Below are 20,413 nucleotides of genomic sequence, written 5' to 3'. Positions count from 1 at the left end.
GTTGATATTTCACTCCAATGCCAGAGCTGGTAACATTCGCAAGGCCGCCAGAGCTCTGGCGGTCTTGTCAGCTCTGGCGATGGAAATCTACTCTGACTGTCTTGTCAGCTCTGGCGATGTAAATCTACTCTGGCAAGTGTATTCCAGCTCTGGTGAATAAACGACACCTCTATCGAGTTTAGTCAGCTCTGTCGAGTTTATTCAGCTCTGGTGAATAAAACGTAGTTTTAGGTGTTATGAAACGTTGCCGTCTCTTGTAGCTCTGCTCTGGCATGTTGTCTCTGGAAGCTCTGCGCTCTGGCAAGGCGGGTAGCTCTGCGCACTGGCAAGGCGGGTAGCTCTGGATCTGTGGGTTGGCTCTGCCATGCAGCACTCTGGCGAGGCAGGTAGCTCTGCTCTATCAAGGCGAGCTCTGGATCTACGGGCTGGCTCTGCCACGTAGCACTCTAGCGACGCGGTATCTGCCAACCTGTACTTTGAAAAGGTGGGTAGCTCTGCTCTGGCAAGGCCAGCTTTGGATCTGCGGGTTGGCTCTGCCACGCAGCACTCTGGCGAGGTGGTCTCTGCCAACCTGAACTCTGGCAATGCGGGTAGCTCTGCTCTGGATCAGCGGGTTGGCTCTGCCACGCAGCACTCTGGCGAGGCGGTCTCTGCCAACCTGCACTCTGACAAGGCGGGTAGCTTTGCTCGGTACCAGAGCAGCTTCATTTCCGAGGCCAGAGCAGCATCAGCTCGGAGACCAGGGCAGCCTCAGCCCAGAAGCCAGAGTAGCATATGTTTTCCTGTGCTTTGAAGATTATGGAAAGCGATGCGGATTTGAAGATGGAGGGATTCCAAAACTGAGTGACTATGAATGGGGGACAATTTACGCTCATAGCTAATTGCAGATATGGGGCTCAATCAATATATAATACGATTAAGGATTCTTGCGCTCTCCTACGTGGCCTATCTAAGAATTCAAGATTTAAAATCCCTGCAATTCTAGAGCCTCTAGCTCAATTTTCTATCGCTGACGTGGCAATATAATTCCACATGTAATAGTATATTTTAAAAATAATTTTAAATTGTACATTTAAGATTCTACACCACCTCCATCTCCATTCTAACGAGCCATCTAAATCTGTAAAACCTCTTCTCTCCCGTCTCCAACCCCTCCACCCACCGCGGCGAATCTGCCCCACCGTGCCCGTCGTCTCCATCCCTCCACGGCTCCACCTCTTCTCTCCCGTCTCCATCCCTCCACCCACCACAGTGAGCTGCCTATGACCCCCACCGCGATTCGCCGCGCCGGCACCCATCCTCTTTTCTCCCGTCTCCAACCCTCCACCCACCGCCGTAATCTGCCCAACCGTGCCCAGCCCCGCCCAACGCCGCGATCTGCCTCGCCGTCTCCTTCCCTCCACCCACTGTGCCTGGCCCCCGCAGCGATTTGCCCCACCGCGCCCCGCCCCTCCCACCGCCATGATCTGCTTCGCTAGTTCTTCCTTCCCCCCACCGCAATTCGTCGTCCAGCCTCAAGTGACTCTCTCCTTCCCCTGCCGCGGCGATTTGAAAGCACCCTCATCGATTCTCTGACCTTCTCCTCCCCCCTCATCGATTCTCTGACCTTTCCCTCCCCGCCGCCATCAACCATGGTAAGTATTATTTTAGGAAACAAATTGAATGCGTTTTAGAATAATGAAATTTTGGAAATGACTTTAGTTGTGAATTGCCGCAGGAAACAAATTGAATGTGTTAGTCAACCATGGATTCGCCTCGCCGGCACCCACCGCGAATCGCCGCGCCCCTAGATCCCAAAATCCTCACCGCCGATCTGCCCCTCCCACCACAGAAATCGATTTGCCACTTCCCTTCCCCCATATGGTAAGTATTAAATGTTTGACTATTTTAAATAAGAATGATTATTATTTTAGAAAGAACAAATTTTGAAATGATTTTTTAACAATGGAAACTTAAACCCTAGATTTTTATGTTAATTAATTTTCGGTTGCTGCAAATTATGTAAATATAGAATGGTTATTAACTTTAGAAAGAAATTTTTCTGGAATGAATTTTATCAAAGGAAACTTAATGATATAGGACTTTCTTTGTTTCTTAGTCTTTGCCTGTTTCTGGATCCAATCGTCGAAAATCGATTCCAGCTTCCAATGAATCCATCTGCCCCGACTTCCAATGGTAATCTCGCTCTCCCTCTAAGTCGCCATAATTTTTCCCCAATCTCAATATATCTGATAAACTAATAAAGTTACTAGATGTTTCATAGTTTACGGAAGTTTTAGTTAATCTTAAAATTGAGTGCATGTGTTGCTTTTGTTCATGTGTTGTTTGTTGTCAAACTACGAATTAAATTTAGAGATGAAATTTTTGGTCCTTGCTCACGTGTTCAGATACCATATCTTAAAAGTTTATCAGAATCAAAGTCTAAGAAATTCTGAACATTTCTGTATTAGAACTTTATCACCCCAAATTGATAGCTTTGAGGTCTAATGGTCTGTATGATCCCAAAAATTGAAATGCTTTGTGGAGAGAATTGTATATGTGTTGATTGCTATAAGTTCTACTTGGACTCTATAGAGAGTAATCGAGATCCTATGCATGTATTAAGAAAATAAAGGATCAGTTTCATGTGTTAAATGTACTATGTTGTTGTCTTAGTATGCTCCATTGCAATTTTCAACTAGCATTTAAGAGCCTCCCACCTTCATAGCAAATATGTAATTTAGAAAATGTATACAATCAAAAGGTTGAAGGATTTATACAACTATATGTACAAATTGGATTTAATCAGTTTATAATTAAGAATAAACTATACTCTTTGTACTTATCATATTATCACTTTTATCATTTATTTATTTTTTGCTTAGTTTGATTGTCCTCTTTGGCTTCTCACTTTATTGTTATGCTAATCAGAAACTGATTTTAAATTTTGGAATCAAAGATGTGCATCTTATTTTATTTATAATTCTCTTTTTGGAGTTTATAATTTAACACTTTCTGGAGTTTCTGATTTAATCATATAATAATTCGCTTTTTGGAGTTTCTGAACCAAACTACATATATTGACAAGTCCCCGTAGAGAACTAAGGCTAAAAAAAATTATTGCTGGAGTTATAATAAGTTATTCTAGGAAAACTACTTGCTCTGTTTTCATTTCTTTTCATGCAAATATAATACATATTCATTTGGCAATGTTGTCTGTCGATATCTGTTGGTTTATACCTTAGAAGTGTTTTTTGTGAGTGTGTTTTCTCCTTTAGTTATGTTCCTACTTAAATCTGACTTGTGTTTTCTGCCCTACTGGTGCAATCTATATAAAGTAGGTGTTCGGTTCTTTGTTGCATCAATTCCCTGGGTAAATTTTATTTGATCATCAATTTACTGAAAAGAAATAGCAGAGTTTTTTGAGGCCACATGTTTGAAGTGTAAACTTAATTGTATCTTTACTTTTCTGGTAATTGATAGTCATTCTAAAACTTCAAACCTTAAATGATTATATAATTGTTAGCTTTAAAGAGTGTGTTTGTATGTGTGTGTGTGTGTAAATTGCTCAGTAGAAATCGAAGTGAAGCAGCAATTATTTCTTCCCAGTTTCATCATCTTGCCTCATTGAAAAAGTCTTTATGTTTCTAATAGCTTTTACATGTTTTTTTGGCTTATAGTTGTTAGTTGCATTTTGCCCACTTAAGTTTGTTTTATAGATTAACTACTAAAATAGATGGACCCATAATTTGTTCTGCCTTAATTGCAAATATCATGCAGTAGCAATATATAATCGATGTTTGTTTATTAATTCTGAACAATATTGGATGTTAACGTGCATGGAGTTTTGTGGGTCTTGCATGCATTTTATCGTTCTCTATGCATGCTCACTATTTTTTTATGGTTTTAGGTGATAAGTATGTAAATGGAGTGATAATTCCCTGCCAGTACCCAACTTATCAACTAAAGCAGGCTTGAAGTTTGAAATTTAAGAGCAATGCTTATGTAAGGAAGAGAGATGGCCTTCCTGTTGAATCTGCTTGCTAATGAACTCTGACGAGGTATGCATATGCTTTTATGATAGGGTAAGTTGGTTCACTACAAGAAAAAAGGTCTTTTGCTACACCCTTTTCATGACACCATAAGAAATGTGTTGTGATATACCTTCTATTACGACATTAGATTTTATATATTGATTTGATGTATAAAAATTGTATACTATTGCAACATGAAAAGTCAATGTCGTAGTATATGGTCAATTGTGGCATCATTCAACGTCTCTAAAACTTGAAACAAATTCCACTTTAAAAAAATAACATGAAGATTTCTTATGGTATATGCTTTTACATTAAAAATGAATTAGCGCATATAAAGAATTGGAAAATGAATTAAGGCCTCACAATAAACTTCGTGAGCCAACTATTTTTTATTTTTATTTTTTCTGAAACGGGTGAGCCAACTATTTTCAGCAAAAATATTGAGTTTCCGATATTATTTTATTTTTGTGGTAATTGTAAATATATTATATAACCTCCCACCCTTGACCCCACCCACCACGAAGAGATGGAGAAACTCATCTCCAATCTCCTATGCCCATTACCTATTCAATTTCCTATTTTTCTTACTCACACTCCGCTACACCACCTAGTCCTGTTCTATTCTCTACAAACTTATTCACTTTCGCCTTCACCCTCTCGTGGCGCGACAATTCGCTCTGCCTCGTTCCCAAGATTTCCACAAGTTCTTAAATAGTATGAGCCCTAACTTGTTTACTTGTACCCCTTGTAGGAGACAGATTTGCTTGACGGTTTTGATTTCAAAAATTGGCTTGTGGCTATGCAGAGGTAGGAGGGGCATACGATAAAGGTGAAATAATCGACAACTATATTAAGCTTACTATGGTGGTCTGTGGTTTAGAATTTTTGACTTATACATTATCTCTGTTTGGGAATATTATATTTTGTGAAATTTGTTTGTATTTGTGGTGGTTTTCACAGAATTTGAATTTTATATAGATGTTTAGTAAATTACTTGAGATTTGATGTGGCAGTTGTTCACGAGTCGTCGACTCGTTATTGAGGAATGCTTTCAAAGGATTGGTTGTTGGTATGATGAATCTTATTGTGCCTTCCTTCTTAGAACCTTTGGTATGTATCGATTAGATTCTGCCTCTATCTGTTAAGCATACTCTTGAGTTTTATACATATGAATTTATATATCATTGTTTGCTTGTGTGGAAACAGGGCATTTTCAGCTTTATTCATTTAAATGAATGATAGATTTTATAGGAAAGTATCTGAGAACAATTATTTCAATGTTAGTTTTTCTACCAACTGTACACATTGTTCCTATTATATCATAGTTATTAAACTAGAAAATAATCCTGCACAGAGAATTAAATAAATTTGATAAATAGAACCGTGGTATGTTTATTTTTTCTATTCAATATTAGCGATTTTTAATTGGACGCTGGAAAATCTTAAAGAATTTAGCTGATTTATACTTCTTTCTGCAGCTCAAGTGGTTATCGATCATGTAGCTAGATACTCCAAGGAGTTTGATTTCGTGAAATATGCAACAATAGAAGAAGTTAGATCATGGTAAGGTGAAAAAATATTGTAGATTGCTTCATGTTTGAATAATAGAAGTTGTTGAATGTCAACTACATAACCTACTGACAATCGAAATTTAATTTTGGTCAGCATCTTACAAGGAAATTCTTAAACTAATGTACTTCTGGATGCGGGAGTGGTTTGCTTACTTCCTCTCAAGATCTAATACTACTGAATAGTTAATTTATAACTATTCAATCGTGTTACAGTACATCCATTAAATGATACGATCATTTCTTATGTTTTGTTCAATATCATAGGTAATGGAAATATGGATCGAGGATTCAAATGTTCATCATCCAGATAGTATGTTGGGATATTCATGGGCAGATTTATATTTAATGACAACATACCAGACAAAAGGTATGAACCTGCTACAAATTACATATCTGTGGTAAATTTGTATTTTATATGTCTATTTTTGTTGCCAATTTGTATTGTGCTTATTCTTGAGCAGAGAGATTTTAACGATCATGACTATTATAGTCTAAAAGGATTCACCATTCTTTTGTATCTCAAAGCAAGGGATGTATAATATGGAATCATTGATCACTTATGCATCATATATGCATTAAGTAATGTGTTTGCAAGTCTATTCATCACATTTTTCTGAACTCTATTACTTTTTCTTATTAGATTTGCTACTTAACTTTGTTGAGATTTTGACATCAGCAATGTGGATGTTGAAAGTTAAGTGGAATTCTAGTTCTGTTTCTTTTTTGAATAATATATATTGATACGTGAATGAAGTATGAGAGAAGATGTCAAAGAAATAAGTTTTAGATAATTCACATCATTTATTTAGATGGCGCTTTATTTTATTATTTGTGTTTGCTTGTGAAAGTGATTACTCTAGACAGTACTTGTATTATGAGATAACTTGAGTTTGAAAGCATATTTAATGAATAAAGTGGGAGATTGACATTTGGGGCTCGAGGCTTATCATAACTCAGTTCTTTTTTTAACACTTACAACTATGAACCTTGTTCGTGTTCGTGTGAAGTCTTGACATTGAATGATGAAAACGGTTGCTAGCTTTTAGTTTTCATTTTTGTTACTTATTATATCATCTGCAAACGTAAGAATTATTTTACCTTTAGCAAGCATTAATATATGCAGTGATGTGAGTTATTGTATGTGTCACTTCTTTTGGTCGAGGCTTCAGTAGGATAAGTTGAAATACCTTGTATCTTTGTTGGTTCTGCTTATTTAAGAATTTTCTATTAGATGATGCTCATTTTTCTATTGGGTGTTGAGTTCAGGTGTTGGGGATATTAAACACAACTTAGAGATCTAAAGGTAGTCGTTATAAATTCTTTGAGTTTGTGGACTACATGGATTTGTTTAATACTTTCCATTAAAAGACATTTGCATTTTGCAGCAGACTTAAGAGAAGGCAGCCGCTGCTCACAATGTGTTGGGGATATTTGTTAGAGTTCCAAAGATGTTTGTTATGAATTCTGAGTTTGGAGATTTGTGTATACATGGATACTTTTCAATAAGAGAAGACAACAGAAAAGGCAGCTGCTCTGAGCTTTGGAAGAATAGCGTGAATATTGTTTAGTGTGTTTGGTAGCATAAGAATTATGTATTGGTTTTAGTTTTAGCTATCTAATTAGATACTTGTTATGTTAGTGCCTCTTCGAAAGCTGATAAGATTTTAGAGGTTTTCTAATTCTTTTTTCTTGGTTATTTTTTTATTGATACTGACTTTGTAATTTTTCTCAAATTTGAAATAATAGAAAATATTTCGTTTCAATCCAATGTCTTTTAATTATTTGTTCTCTAAAGTTGTAGAATATAAAGCTTATAATGTGAATTTAAAATATTCAAAAGTAATTTTTCAATGCATTTAAAAGGGTTATTTTAATTATTGAATCGTGTTTATTAGGAAATTTAAAGGAATTGCAAATACATTATAGAGACATTTAACAATGTCACATAAACTCAATTTTTTTAATGTCAAACGAAATCTAAAATGACATTTTCTAGTGTCTTTATACCTAAAAAGGCTATAGCTACACTCAAACAGGCGACATTTAAAATCACCGTGGAGATAGATCAAATGTAGCTATAGGTACTTATTTAAGGCATTTTTCAGTGCCCTTAAAAGCGAAATTTGTTGTAGTGGTTGTAACTTTATAATTGTTGAGGAAAATATATCCTTTAAGATATGTGCTTCATTATGCTCTTAAACGTATTTGGTCCTGCTACTGCTAAGTGCTTGGTCATTCTATTGATCCAACTTGATTTTTGTTTCCTGTCGTTCTAGGTTGCAAATTGCTATACGCGGATGTTGTTTCCCGTTGTTCTAAGTTGCAAATTGCTATGCGGGGATGTTGTTCTGGGATTTATAGCTTGGATTGGAGCTTAGTTTTCATAAGATGAGAGCTTTGTTTAAATTATGAATGTAAGGTTGAATAAACTTATTGTGTTGTCAGTTATGTTTGAATGTAATGTTGGATTAATAATATTTGAATGTGATGTTGGATGAACAATGTTTGAGTTAATGTAAGACTTTTAGTATTAATGTATGTATTTTTAGTTTTCTATTATGAGTTTTTAGCATTAATGAAATATATATTCTATAAAAAAATTAAATAGAATTGCAAAAAACTATTGTAACATAATAAATAGGCAACAAGCAAACTTTGTTATCTATCAACAAATTGACAACAAACCATGACCTATTGTCTATCATCTATCAACAAATTGACAACAGGCCAAAAAATAGTCTACTGAAATTTTGTTTTTGTTTTTATTTTATTTCTCACACTGTGACGTGTGATGGTCATTAGGCAATTGAAATTTTGTTTTTGTTTTTATTTTATTTCTCAACACTGGAAGAGAAGTATTCCAAATAGAATTCAAAGACAGTTGTTCCAAATAAAAAGAGGGCGAGGGGCTGGTATTTATCGTAATTTTCAAGCCTCGGCGGGTATTCGATGGGTAGTGTTAGAGGATACTCAGTGGGTGGTGGGTATCCGTGAGTCGCGTGTATGGGTGACAAATAATAGTGTACAAGAAGTTGAAATTTTCTCTAAAATTTGTTGTAGTTTTGTGATGATTTATTTGTGGGTGGTTTACTGCATTTGTTGGGTTGTTGATTACAGGATGTCGACGCCGAGAAGCAGCAGCACCCCTACCTCCCAAGCCTCAACGGGTAGTGGTTGGCGGGTATCCGACGAATAGCAGGTGACGAATAGCCCACGGATGGCGGGTATCCGCGGGTCGCAGGTATGGGTGGCAAATAATTTTTTCGAATATACGTTTCGCTAAATCATGTTAAGGATGAAAGTCCTCTTTAATTTATAAATATATTAAGAAATAATTTTTATATTTTTTTATATAAATTATAACATCAAATGATACCCGTCGAAATTCGACGGGTTATACACTAGTATATATATATATATATATATATACCATATTGATAAGTCAACAAAATTTGATTTAGTTATATGTGCAAGCCTACCAAAAAAACAGGCTTTTCTAAACCTTATATAGAATTATATTATATAAAATATCGATTTGACCCAATCCATGGATATTATTTCATTTATGGATTGATTATCTACGAGCACATATTTTTGAACCATTGAACATTTAAAACTAATGATGTAGTTTGATATTGTCAAAAAAAATAATTTAGTTTGATATCATACTTCTTTTAATAATGGAAAGGGTACAATGGTCAATGGAAGTAGTAAAAGAACTATTTATTATTTTCAAATAAAATAACTTAGTAGTTTAATAATTTGATTGTTATTTTCTTGTTTCAACATCTCCAAATTTTCAACAGACAGTGATTTTGAATATGGTAAAACAAATTCGGGCGAATATTGTGTAAATTGTGAGAGTTAATTGTATATTATGGAATTTTATTTGGATATTGCATACATTCGTCGCTAAAGATAGTCTTTTTGGTACATATTAATATTAGTAATTATTAATAAAACATGGTTGCATAAAGAAATATTGCACGTTAATATATTTCCATTTTCTTTCGTCCACTTAGAATTTGTGGGAAAATTATGAAGTTTTATTAAATTAACTATTCATGAAACCATAAAGCACTTATTTAAATAAAACATACGAAAAAGAAGTCTAATATTTCATAAAAACTAATCTTCATACTCGTCCATCAATTCCGCCTCATCTTCGGATGGATCCTCATCCGAATCACTTATCTCAATTGGTTCGTAGTTTTCATCGATAACATGGACACCCAGATATAAAGCTCTAAATTTGTCCTCCAAGGCGATCTTGAAATGCTCAAAATTAATTTGTCAACGCTCCCCGGCCTTTTAACGACCATTTGATTATATATCTCGGCGACCGTGTAGTACAGATCTTGCGGAACGGAATCAATCACTTTAAGTGCAGCCTCGACATCACTAACCTGTCGTCCGTATTCCATGGTTCTAAGCCATAAAATACGGATACGATCAAGATTCTCTAATATTCCCATTCACTCGTTCCGTTTGCGGTTAAAGAATCTATGTTTGGAGGCCTTGTGCAGTTCTTTCATTGTTGCGTGGATGCCGGCCATTCTAATAAACAGAAACCAATGGTAAGATAAAATAATCGATGGATTAGTGATAATATGGGGATTCACTTTACTTTATAAAATATAAGTGGGTTCAAATGGGAACATGAAAAATAATGAAATGCTAAACCGGTCAATAGACAGCTTAAGTCCTTGATTTTTTTATATAAGAGATAAGCATCCAAATGAAAGCAAAACTCCATATATTTTTCATATTCCCACTACAAAACAGAGTAGACATATCTGAAAGTAAATTAAACATGTAAGAATATGAAGCACATAATTCATAACAATAATATTGTAACCTTTTGATAAAACAATATTAATGAAACCTCCAACTGCCTAAGGAATCTCACGAGTAAGCCACGATCGTGTGGACGTTTACACATGAACCCCTCAACCAGACTATTCACCTAGTCGTTTAATTTCCATCCATGTCAACTTAACCTTTTGACAAAGGAAATTAATAGTTGGACCTTAACTAGACCATATCATATTCAAGAAGGGACTTCGATGGGGAGTTGTACATTGTACTTGAAATGATATCTAAGCAGCGACCACAATTTAATCTTGACAATTAAATTCTCGAAATTAGCATACTCACTAGGACCATACCGCTTTCAATTTAACCTCTTGGTTATCTTATTTAAAATCCATCCTCTAAAGTACTTATGAAAATCATACGAGTAAGCCACGATCGTGTGGACGTTTACTGCATAACTCCCACTACTTAAATGGATTTAAATATTTTTAATAGAAATCTCAACTTGACAAACTTGTGAAATCAAACATGAAGTAAGCCACGATCGTGTGGACGTTTACTCACATCCTCAATCACTTTGTCTTGAGACCGCTTGTGGAGGTCTACATAATTTTAAGAATAAAAATTATTAAGTAATAACCACAATCTAACTTTGAAATTAAATTCTCGAATTTGACATACTCACTAGGACCATGCCGCATTCAATTTAATTTCTTAGTTATCTTATTTAATTCCATCCTCTAAAGTACTCGTGAAAAATTATACGAGTAAGCCACCATCGTGTGGACGTTTACCGCATAACTCCCACTACTTAAATGGATTTAAATATTTTTAATAGAAATCTCAACTTGACAAACTTGTGCAGCCTTGCTGGGAGCGCAGCTCAGCCATGAGCGTAGCTGAGCCCAGCCCTGCGCCGAAGCGCAGCCGAGTCCAGCTCTGCCCTGCTGGTAGCGCAGCTCAGCCTTGAGCGTAGCTAAACCCAGCCCTGCGCCGAAACGCAGCCGAGTCCAACTCTGCCCTGCTGGTAGCGCAGCTCAACCTTGAGCGTAGCTGAACCTAGCCCTGCGCCGAAGCGCAGCTGAGTCCAGCTCTGCCCTGCTGGTAGTGCAGCTCAGTCTTGAGCGTAGCTGAACCCATCCATGCACCGAAGCGCAGCCGAGTCCAGCTCTGCCCTGCAGATAATGCAGCTCTGCCCTGGAGCATAGCTGAATCCAGCCCTGCACTGGAGCATAGCTGAATCTAGCTCTGCCTGGGAGCATAGCTGAATCTAGCTCTGCCCGGGAGCATAGCTGAATCCAGCCCTGCGCTGGAGCATAGCTGAATCCAGCTCTGCCCGGGAGCATAGCTGAATCCAGCCCTGCGCGGGAGCGCAACTGAATCCAGCCCTGCACTGGAGCATAGCTAAATCCAGCTCTGCCCGGGAGCATAACTGAATCCAGCCCTGCGCGGGAGCGCAGCTGAATCCAGTCCTGCGCTGGAGCGCAGCGCAGCTCTGTTCTGGAGCATAGCTGAATCCAGCCCTGCGCGGGAGCGTAGATGAATCCAGCTTTGCCCAAGAGCGCAGCCACTACAAAAAAAAATGCTTTTAGTGGCGATAATTTTTGTCACTATATGTGCCAAAATCGTCACTAAAGCATTCCAGTGACAACTTTTGTGGTCGTCGGTAAGTCGCGGCTATATCAACCGTCGCTAAAAGCTACAGTGACGACGATAAAATATTGTCACTGTAAATCTATTTATTGTCACGGATGATGTTGCCACTGAATATGATTAAAGTGTGACGATTTTATTTTTGTCACTTTATTTTGAAATTTGTAGCCACATTTGAAGTTTGTCACAATAGTTTCTGTTTGCAGTGACATGATATTGTTGTCATTATAATGATGTAAATTAGTGACATGATACAAACGACACTAAAGTTTCTGCCCCGCAGCGCTGGTCTGAACCCGCAGCGCTGCTCTGACCCGCAGCGCTGGTCTCAGCCGCAGCGCTACTCTGACCTTCAGCGCTACTCATCGCAAAACTAGGGTTTATGCAACAGCACAGCCCTATTCTGCCTCCCACTCCAACGACCTGTTCTCCGTTCCTTGTCCGATCATCGTCGTTCTCATCTCGTTTTACTATAATTACAGATTACAGCCGAAAAACAAAGTACAACTTGAAATTCTAATCTAACCACAGATTTTCTCGTGGTGGAAAAACAATTACAACGTCAAAACGACGTATCCCACGAAACAACAGACCACGAAGAACAACAGCAGGTAAACAAAATGAAAACACGCACATATTAATCGAACGCGAATTATCAGACAGAGCCAAGAAAACTAATCCGGGCTCTGATACCAATTGCAGGAATATTAAACTTAATTAATACTCGATTTGCCCAAGGATCGTCTCTTGGATTATCTTAATTCACCATACATCGATTAAACCTAGCATGCTCCTATTAAATTAAGTGCTGCACCTTGGAGTTAGAAATACCTGAAGAATTCCTAAGAATTCGTCAATTCGTCGCTGAACAGGTCAGCTAACTTCAAGCCTTCGTTTGAAGCCTCAAACATCCTCCAATCGTATTTTGTGCAGAAATACGACTTTTTCCTTTTCGAAAGAGCTTTCCGTGGTCGCCTGTTTCGTCCAAATCTGAGTTCTGTAGAGGAAGTTATGGCTGTTCTTCGGAAACTACCAGAACTTGATTTCCTGCGAAAAACTGACTCCAGCTCAGATCTTCTGAACTGTATCCCGCTCAGTTCCCAATGTTGGATGGACAACGAACTATGAGAACTCCCAGAGACAGTAGCCGCCTACTCAGTATTGTCGCCCCACTCTGCTTTCTCAAAACCCTAATATTTGTGTGTATTATTCTGAGAGCAGACAGCTGTATTTATAGACAAAATACAGTCCTAAGGCACCATTAACTGTGATTGGGCCAGTCCAGGGATCAGATACAAGGAATAAAGATGGGCCTCTAATAAATTAATTTCTATGATCAGCCCAGATCATAATTCATTCATAAGTATTAATTCATTCCACTAGAAAATCAATACTGACTTACCTCTTTATTGCCGGTGATGAGTCGGGGCTTGTATTTAGACTTATTAAATCTCCGTATTTAAAATATCTGACATCCATTAATTAATTAGAGCTCTGACAGCTTAAATTAATTAATCTCTTTGTAATCCTTAAGCAGTACCACTCAAACTTTATTATTGCGTCTGAACTTAATCAACCTACAGGGTTTAACGCAATAAACCTTATTGAGCTCCTTAAGGGGATGTCATTATCCTATACCGGATACGGGTACTAATACAGATAATCAAATATCATATATTGACCACTATCACCCAAGATACAAAGTACTCAAGTTACTATATAACTCTCACCCAGAGTAATCAACATATATATTTGGAATCTTATTAGTATTAAGATTCTATTAAGTCACCGAGATCTTGATTCTTCACTTATGTCAGATTGAAGAATACATCTCACTGTGATCCTATCAATACATTATGACGTACCAGTATAGACAAGTAGTCAAGACAAACTCCTTCCATCTATACTGCAGCCTAAACCAACGACTCGTCCTAGAGTCATCTCGGCTGTGATCAGTTTATATCTCTTAAGGTTATTCCAATTATATGGTCTTCTGTGATCTACAACACACCATATAATCTACTTATATAGAGATAAAGGACATACATATGCAATCATGAACACAATCAGATAGGAGATTAAATAGTGAACACATGAATCATTGTATACAAGCATAAAACGTTCTTGCTTTTAGTATACAAATCCAACATCCATCTCCAATCCATCTAATGCCTGCGCCAAATACCAACAATTTGGGTAATATCAAAGCAAAAACCAACGGCAAACGACACAAAAATAGATAACTAAATCACACACATCAAATCCCCTCACACTTGAATCATACTTGCCCTCAAGTATGAAGTGAAGAAAAGACTCAATTGCGGAAATAGCTATCTAAGAACAGCTCCCCCCCCCTTGACACACTACTACAAAAACGCTCATACATAACGGATTTTATCCGTTATGTATGACCCCAAAAAACCGATAAGTATAGTGGTGATATCTATGATATGGTCATACATAACGGTTTTATAACCGTTATGTATAGTAGTATAGATAACGGTATGATGCGCTCATACATAACGGTACATAACCGTTATCTTTAACAATTATACATAACGGTTCCTACCGTTATATATTAATGATATAACCGTTATGTATTAGAATTTTTAAATTATTTTTTTCATCATAGTTAACGATTTTTTGCACTTTTTATAACGGTTTTTACCGTTATCTTTGATAGAAATACATAACGGTTTTTTTGCACTTTTTATAACAGTTTTTTGCATTTTTTATAATTTTAATATATTTTTTTCATTTTTCCTGTTATTTATCTCAAACCAATATTCTTTGCAGATTGCAGCAAAAAAACTAGAAAATATAATAATGCCAACTAATAAGGACCAAATCATTCTTCTTGGAGAAGAGGAAAGCAATAATCCATACCAACGAAATAGAGTAGTGACCACAAGGCAATACAATGCAATTTTAGGGAACTAAATTAGAAGCATGGCACTTACAAGCATGAGCACGCACACCATGAAGTTACATATTCCAGTGGTCGATTACTGAGTAATAAGACATGCTCAGGATAAATTAAGGACCTGATCCTGGAAAAAAAAACCAAAAATGCTCGGCAGAGAGAAGACGAAGCGGCGCAGCGGGAACCAGGCAGCCGACAGGCGAGATGGGGGCGCGAAACCTAGGGTTAGGAGGACAGGGGCCACAACCGGAGGGACACGGTGCCTAGGGGTAGCGAGATTGGGGATAGAGCGTGGCAAGGGACGCGGATTGTGTTGCCTAGGGTTCGCGAAATTCAGAGAGGAAAGGGAGGCTGAAAACCCTATAAATTGGGGATTTTGTTCTTCGGGAAGAAATAGGGCACAAAAGGGAAGGAGAGGAGGAGGAAGAACATGCGCCGACCTCGTCGCGCCAGAGGGAGGCGGCGATTCATGGCGGCCGCTGACCGGAGTCGAGAGAGAGTGGCGAGAGAGAGTACTGCTTGAAACTTGAGAAAATGAGACTGTGGGTTGACTAAGGTGTATTAGGAAATTAGGATTTTGATTTTTTATAATATTATTAAAATTAAAAATAAATATAAAAATAATTCATAACAGTTTTGAATCGCTCATATATAACGGTTGAAACAACCGTTATAAAAAGATGCCCATAGATAACGGTCGGCTTAACGGTTTTGTAATACCGTTATGTATGCAATAAATAGATAACGCACAAACATAACGGTTTAACTCAAACCGATATCTAAGTGTATGGACAACACTACATAGATAACAGTTTTTTGTAAAAACCGTTATCTATTCCAAAAATGCGCTCATACATAACGGTTTTTTAAAAAAACCGTTATGTATGAAGTGTTATGTATGTGCATTTTTGTAGTAGTGACACGACACTAAAGCTTATAACGAAACAAAGAAAAATAGACGCAGCAACCAACTGGGAAGAAAACAGAAAAGAACAAGGACACTAACAACTCAACAGAAAACGACAGCCAAGTAATCATCAAACACTATTAACGTAACATACTGCCAAATCGAACCATGCAACTCACAATCGATTCTCAACTCTCAAATCAAGAAAAATGGATGTCAAACATGTGTTTTCATTGTCAATTCAGTCCAAATCAAGCAACAACGAGCTCCTCTCAAGGTTCACTCTTCTCTCAAGAATTCATTTAGAAATTCACACACAAGAAGAAAAAATCCACTTAGTCGTGATATTTCATGGTCACATAGTAACTCAAGGAGGTCTTTTCTCATTGGTTGTAATGGGGCTAAGGACCATTCATGATGTTGGCAAGATCCTAGGGGTCCTAAGCTCAAGCATTGAAACTCAAACTGTGCATGTTCAATCCGAACCATCATTCATACAATCAAGACTATAGAGAAAGGGGTCCCCTTGGGATGGCCTAGTGGTTGGGGTGGTTGCCTGTTGTCCAAGAGGTCATAGGTTAGAGTACTCTCGGCCACAATAACCACTAGGTGGGGTGTGTGTGTGGTTTGTATTATTTATAATGTAATTTCATAAAAAAAAAAGACTATAGAGAGAGGGAGAACACTACAAAACTAAAGGGAAAACTCATCAAAAACTCTATCATGTTTCAAAAATTTGATGTTGCACTTCTTTCTCTCTTTCTTTTGTTTTTCTCTTTTTTCTTCTTTTTTTTCTCTTTTTTTTTTCTTTACAGCATACAACAACACCCATTTTTATTTTCACTTCCAACACATGATAACCATTTACAAAATATTCCCCATAATATCATCTCCCAAAGTTGTTCCCCTCCCAAAAACTGATCTGATCAATGCCACTGTTTGGCCAAACGGATCACAGATCCTTATCATTTTACACAAGACAGCAGTTTGGGCAAACGACACATAAATACACAGTGTAACTCTCTCTAATAAGTGAGGGAATGAGGTTCAAGATTAAACATGCATCACTGGGTCAAAAGAAAGAGTCCAAACAGGCCTTGGCTAATTATTTAGTGACTAATAAGAACAAAAATGGTCCAGGCTTCAAAAATGGCTCACTAGGGGTTAATGTATAGGTAGGCAATGAAACGCAGGCCAAATGGCTTCCCTAATGCCTTCTATCATGCATTACCAATGACTCACAACATATCACAGCTTCATGAATAACAAACCACTCAAAAAGACAAATAGTAGAGAGTGCTCTACTCTAATAAGCTCAATTCTCACTTATATGTGGCTTTTTACTCATTGTTGTTCTTATTTGTCATTCCAAATTTCATCCAACAAAAACACAACATTTTCAATCACCAAATCCTAATTCTCAAGTATCCAATCTCAAGTTCATCACATAAATCAATCCGGCAGTATGCTTATCACTAATATTTCAAGAATTCCAAGGCTCAAGACACACAAAACACAACATAAAAAAACGGACTCAACATAACACAAACTCAAAGACGTCCCCCCTCACACTTAGATTTTGCTTGCCCTCAAGCAAACAAACAAAGCATAAGCAAAGGAGCACACGAAACACACAACTAAAAGAAAAACACAAAGACAACACAAAAAACATGCGAAACAAAACAAGAAAATGAAGAAAGTCACCGTGTGCGTTGCCGCCGCAACTCCTGCCGGATGGTGGTGCTCAAATTCGCGATGCTCTCCTATAGGGCTGCCACGTTCCCGTCGATCTTTTTTTTCAATTTACTGAAACATAACAAAAAAATTAAAACTAAGGAAAGGAAACGAAGAAACTAAAAGAAAAACTTAACGAAACAAAAATAAAGAAAAAGAAAAGCGAAACGGGAAAATAAAAAGGGAAAGAAAATCGGGTTGCCTCCTGATAAGCGCTATTATTTAAAGTCTTTGGCTAGACTTTATGATGCGATCAGAGTCCCATCTGAGGTGACAATGGAATTTCTTCCACCGTCGTCATGTGTCATGCATCGCAGTACGGCTCCAACTTGCTATAGTTGACTAGAAACATTTTTGGCGTAGCCAAACTCTTAATCTCCACTATCCCATTTGGGCAAATAGACTGTATCACGAAAGGGCCTATCCACTTTGTCTTCTGCTTCTCAAGCATGAATTGGACCTTTTCACCAACTTCAAATGCCTTCCGGAGCTGATTCTTGTGAAACCATATTGCTGTTAGATCCTCATACCACATGTTGGCATCATAAACTTCCAGATGAAGCTCATCCTCACACTTATCTTTTAAGTCGGGTGGTTCCACATCAAAATGCAGACTTCTGTCGCGTGGCTTCTGTTTGGACAAACAGTCCGTATGTCTAGAACCTGTGAGTTTCGGCTGAGCATGGAGGGGTTTGGTAGATTCTTTGACTTCTTCATTGTTCATCCCACGAGCATCAAGACCAGTTGCTCTTTTGATCAAGGTCGGTTCCAACTTGTCCTGCACAGATTTAGTCTCAAGATGTTCTTGGACAAAAGGGTCAATAACATTAATGGCACAAGCAGTTTTAACAGCATGGAGACTTTTCATGGTGTCATCAATGTTGAAAGTAAACTTTTCTCCATGATAATCCGAACATATGGTGCCACTATAAACATCAATGATTGTCCTAGTGGTCCTTAAGAAAGGACGACCTAACAGAACACTGACTGACTCTTTCGACTGCATACCACTCATTTTCACCACATAAAAATCAGCATGATAAATAAAATTATTCACTTTCACAAGGACATTCTCAAGCAAACCTTCAGGGTGCACACATGATCCATCGGCTAGCTGAATTACCACTTTAGTATTTACCAACTTCACACCATTTAAACTATTATAAACAGCTAACGGCATGACATTAATAGAAGCTCCTAGATCACACATAGCATGCTCAATCTTTGTATCACCAATGTAACATGGCAAAGAAAACATACCTGGATCCTTGCATTTGGGCGGCAACTCTTTTCGTATCACTGCTGACACGTTCTCGCCCATCACAATTTTTCCAGATTTCTTAGACTTACCAGCAATGAAATCCTTCAGAAACTTGCTAAGCTGAGGGAGTTTGAGTGCTTGGAGGAAAGGAAGATTAATCTCCAACTTCCCAAATATCTTTATAAAATCCATTAGCTCTTCCTCCGGCTTCTTCTTTGCTAACTTCCTAGGAAAGGCAACAGGTATCTCAATCTCGGGATCATGTAGACTCAAAGGTTTATGAACCTTAGACTGCTCACCCTCAACCAATTTGTGTTCTGCTTCGTTTTCTTTCTGCACAGCTGTAGGATTACCGTTCTGTTCGGCCAAACCGGACGTATCAGTATTCTGGGCAGCAGAATCGATTTCCTCTCCAGAATTTTCGGATTGCTGAAGCTGCGATTCTGCTCCAAAGTCCTTGCTCAAGCCACTCATTGTATTCTGGATTGTGGGCTCATTCAACTCCTTGCCACTTCTCAAAGTAATCATACTAACGTTCTACCTCGGATTCAATTGAACTTGAGATGGTAATGCTCCATTGTTGCCCTTAAGTTGATTCACGGATGTCGCAAGCTGAGACATCTGACGGGCCAGCCCTTCAATTTGCACCTTCTGCTCGGCTTGGGATTGTTGGAGTTGTTGCACATTATTCTGCAAAAATTGTTGATTACCAATTAAGTCCGCCATCATCACCTCAAGTGACTTGCCTTGCTTTTCTGGAACAGATTGTTGAACTTGTGGTGCTTGGTACCCTGTCCTTTGATGTGGAGGACGGTAGTTATGCTGCTGTGGCTGATGTTGCTGCTGCGGTTGCCTCTGATCCGGATCCCTCCAACGAAAGTTAGGATGGTTTCTCCATGGTGCATTTTGATTATTCGAGTAGGGGTCCCGTTTGGGCGGGAAGAGATTCGGTGTCCCACAATCTCATGTGTGTCACTATGTCCCATGCTTGTATTTATTATTTTAAAAATATTTTTTATAAATATAAAATTTATTATAATACTAGGAATTATATTTAATTTTTATTTCAAAAGATTAAATTTTTTAGAAAGTATATACCATGACTTTGAATTTATCAACCTATTATTAGCTAATAAAAATAAAATTAAATGATAAAAAATAATTATATACCCTAAATTGATAGAATAAACCCTAGTTTATAATCACAAAATTAAACTAAAAATATAAAGTTGAAATTGACGAAAATATATATAAGAAATTAAATAAAATTGAAAGTAGAACACAAAGTGGGACATAAAATATGGTACACTGAATCTCATTCCTGTTCGGGCAAATGGGGCAATGGCGCGTCGCAGTTGTAAAAATTGTGAGAAGAATTCGCTTGTGCTTGATATTCTTCCTCACCCCCAGTGCATTGCAAGCTCGTATGGCCAAAGCTACCACACGCTTCACATGGATTTTCTATCGGTTGTCCAGCAGTTGCGACTTTCTCCACCACAGTACTTAGCAATCTTCCCATTCTACCCATCCTCT

At 37.7% G+C, this 20,413-nt stretch overlaps 2 long non-coding RNA genes across 6 annotated transcripts; both read left to right on the top strand.

Annotated features, from left to right (window-relative positions):
- The first annotated feature begins 1,691 nt into the window (after positions 1–1,691).
- Positions 1,692–8,141, top strand: LOC131024464 (uncharacterized). Of its 2 annotated transcripts, none has more exons than XR_009101863.1 (4): positions 1,692–1,863; positions 2,080–2,175; positions 3,890–4,040; positions 7,864–8,141. It is a non-coding gene; the product is annotated as an uncharacterized LOC131024464 (long non-coding RNA). The 2 variants fall into 2 exon arrangements; XR_009101862.1 differs by having other exon boundaries at positions 1,693–1,863; positions 2,099–2,175.
- Positions 4,527–7,350, top strand: LOC131024463 (uncharacterized). 4 transcript variants are annotated; one of them, XR_009101861.1, is made up of 7 exons: positions 4,527–4,845; positions 5,030–5,126; positions 5,495–5,579; positions 5,682–5,730; positions 5,852–5,954; positions 6,854–6,890; positions 6,973–7,350. It is a non-coding gene; the product is annotated as an uncharacterized LOC131024463 (long non-coding RNA). The 4 variants fall into 4 exon arrangements; XR_009101860.1 differs by lacking the exon at positions 5,682–5,730; XR_009101858.1 differs by having other exon boundaries at positions 5,682–5,954.
- Positions 8,142–20,413: the final 12,272 nt, after the last annotated feature.

This window comes from Salvia miltiorrhiza, chromosome 5, assembly GCF_028751815.1.
Source record: "Salvia miltiorrhiza cultivar Shanhuang (shh) chromosome 5, IMPLAD_Smil_shh, whole genome shotgun sequence".
In the NCBI taxonomy this organism is placed as follows: domain Eukaryota; kingdom Viridiplantae; phylum Streptophyta; class Magnoliopsida; order Lamiales; family Lamiaceae; genus Salvia; species Salvia miltiorrhiza.
The sequence above is the reverse complement of the archived record's forward strand: the minus strand, read 5'-3'. Positions and strand labels throughout refer to the sequence as shown.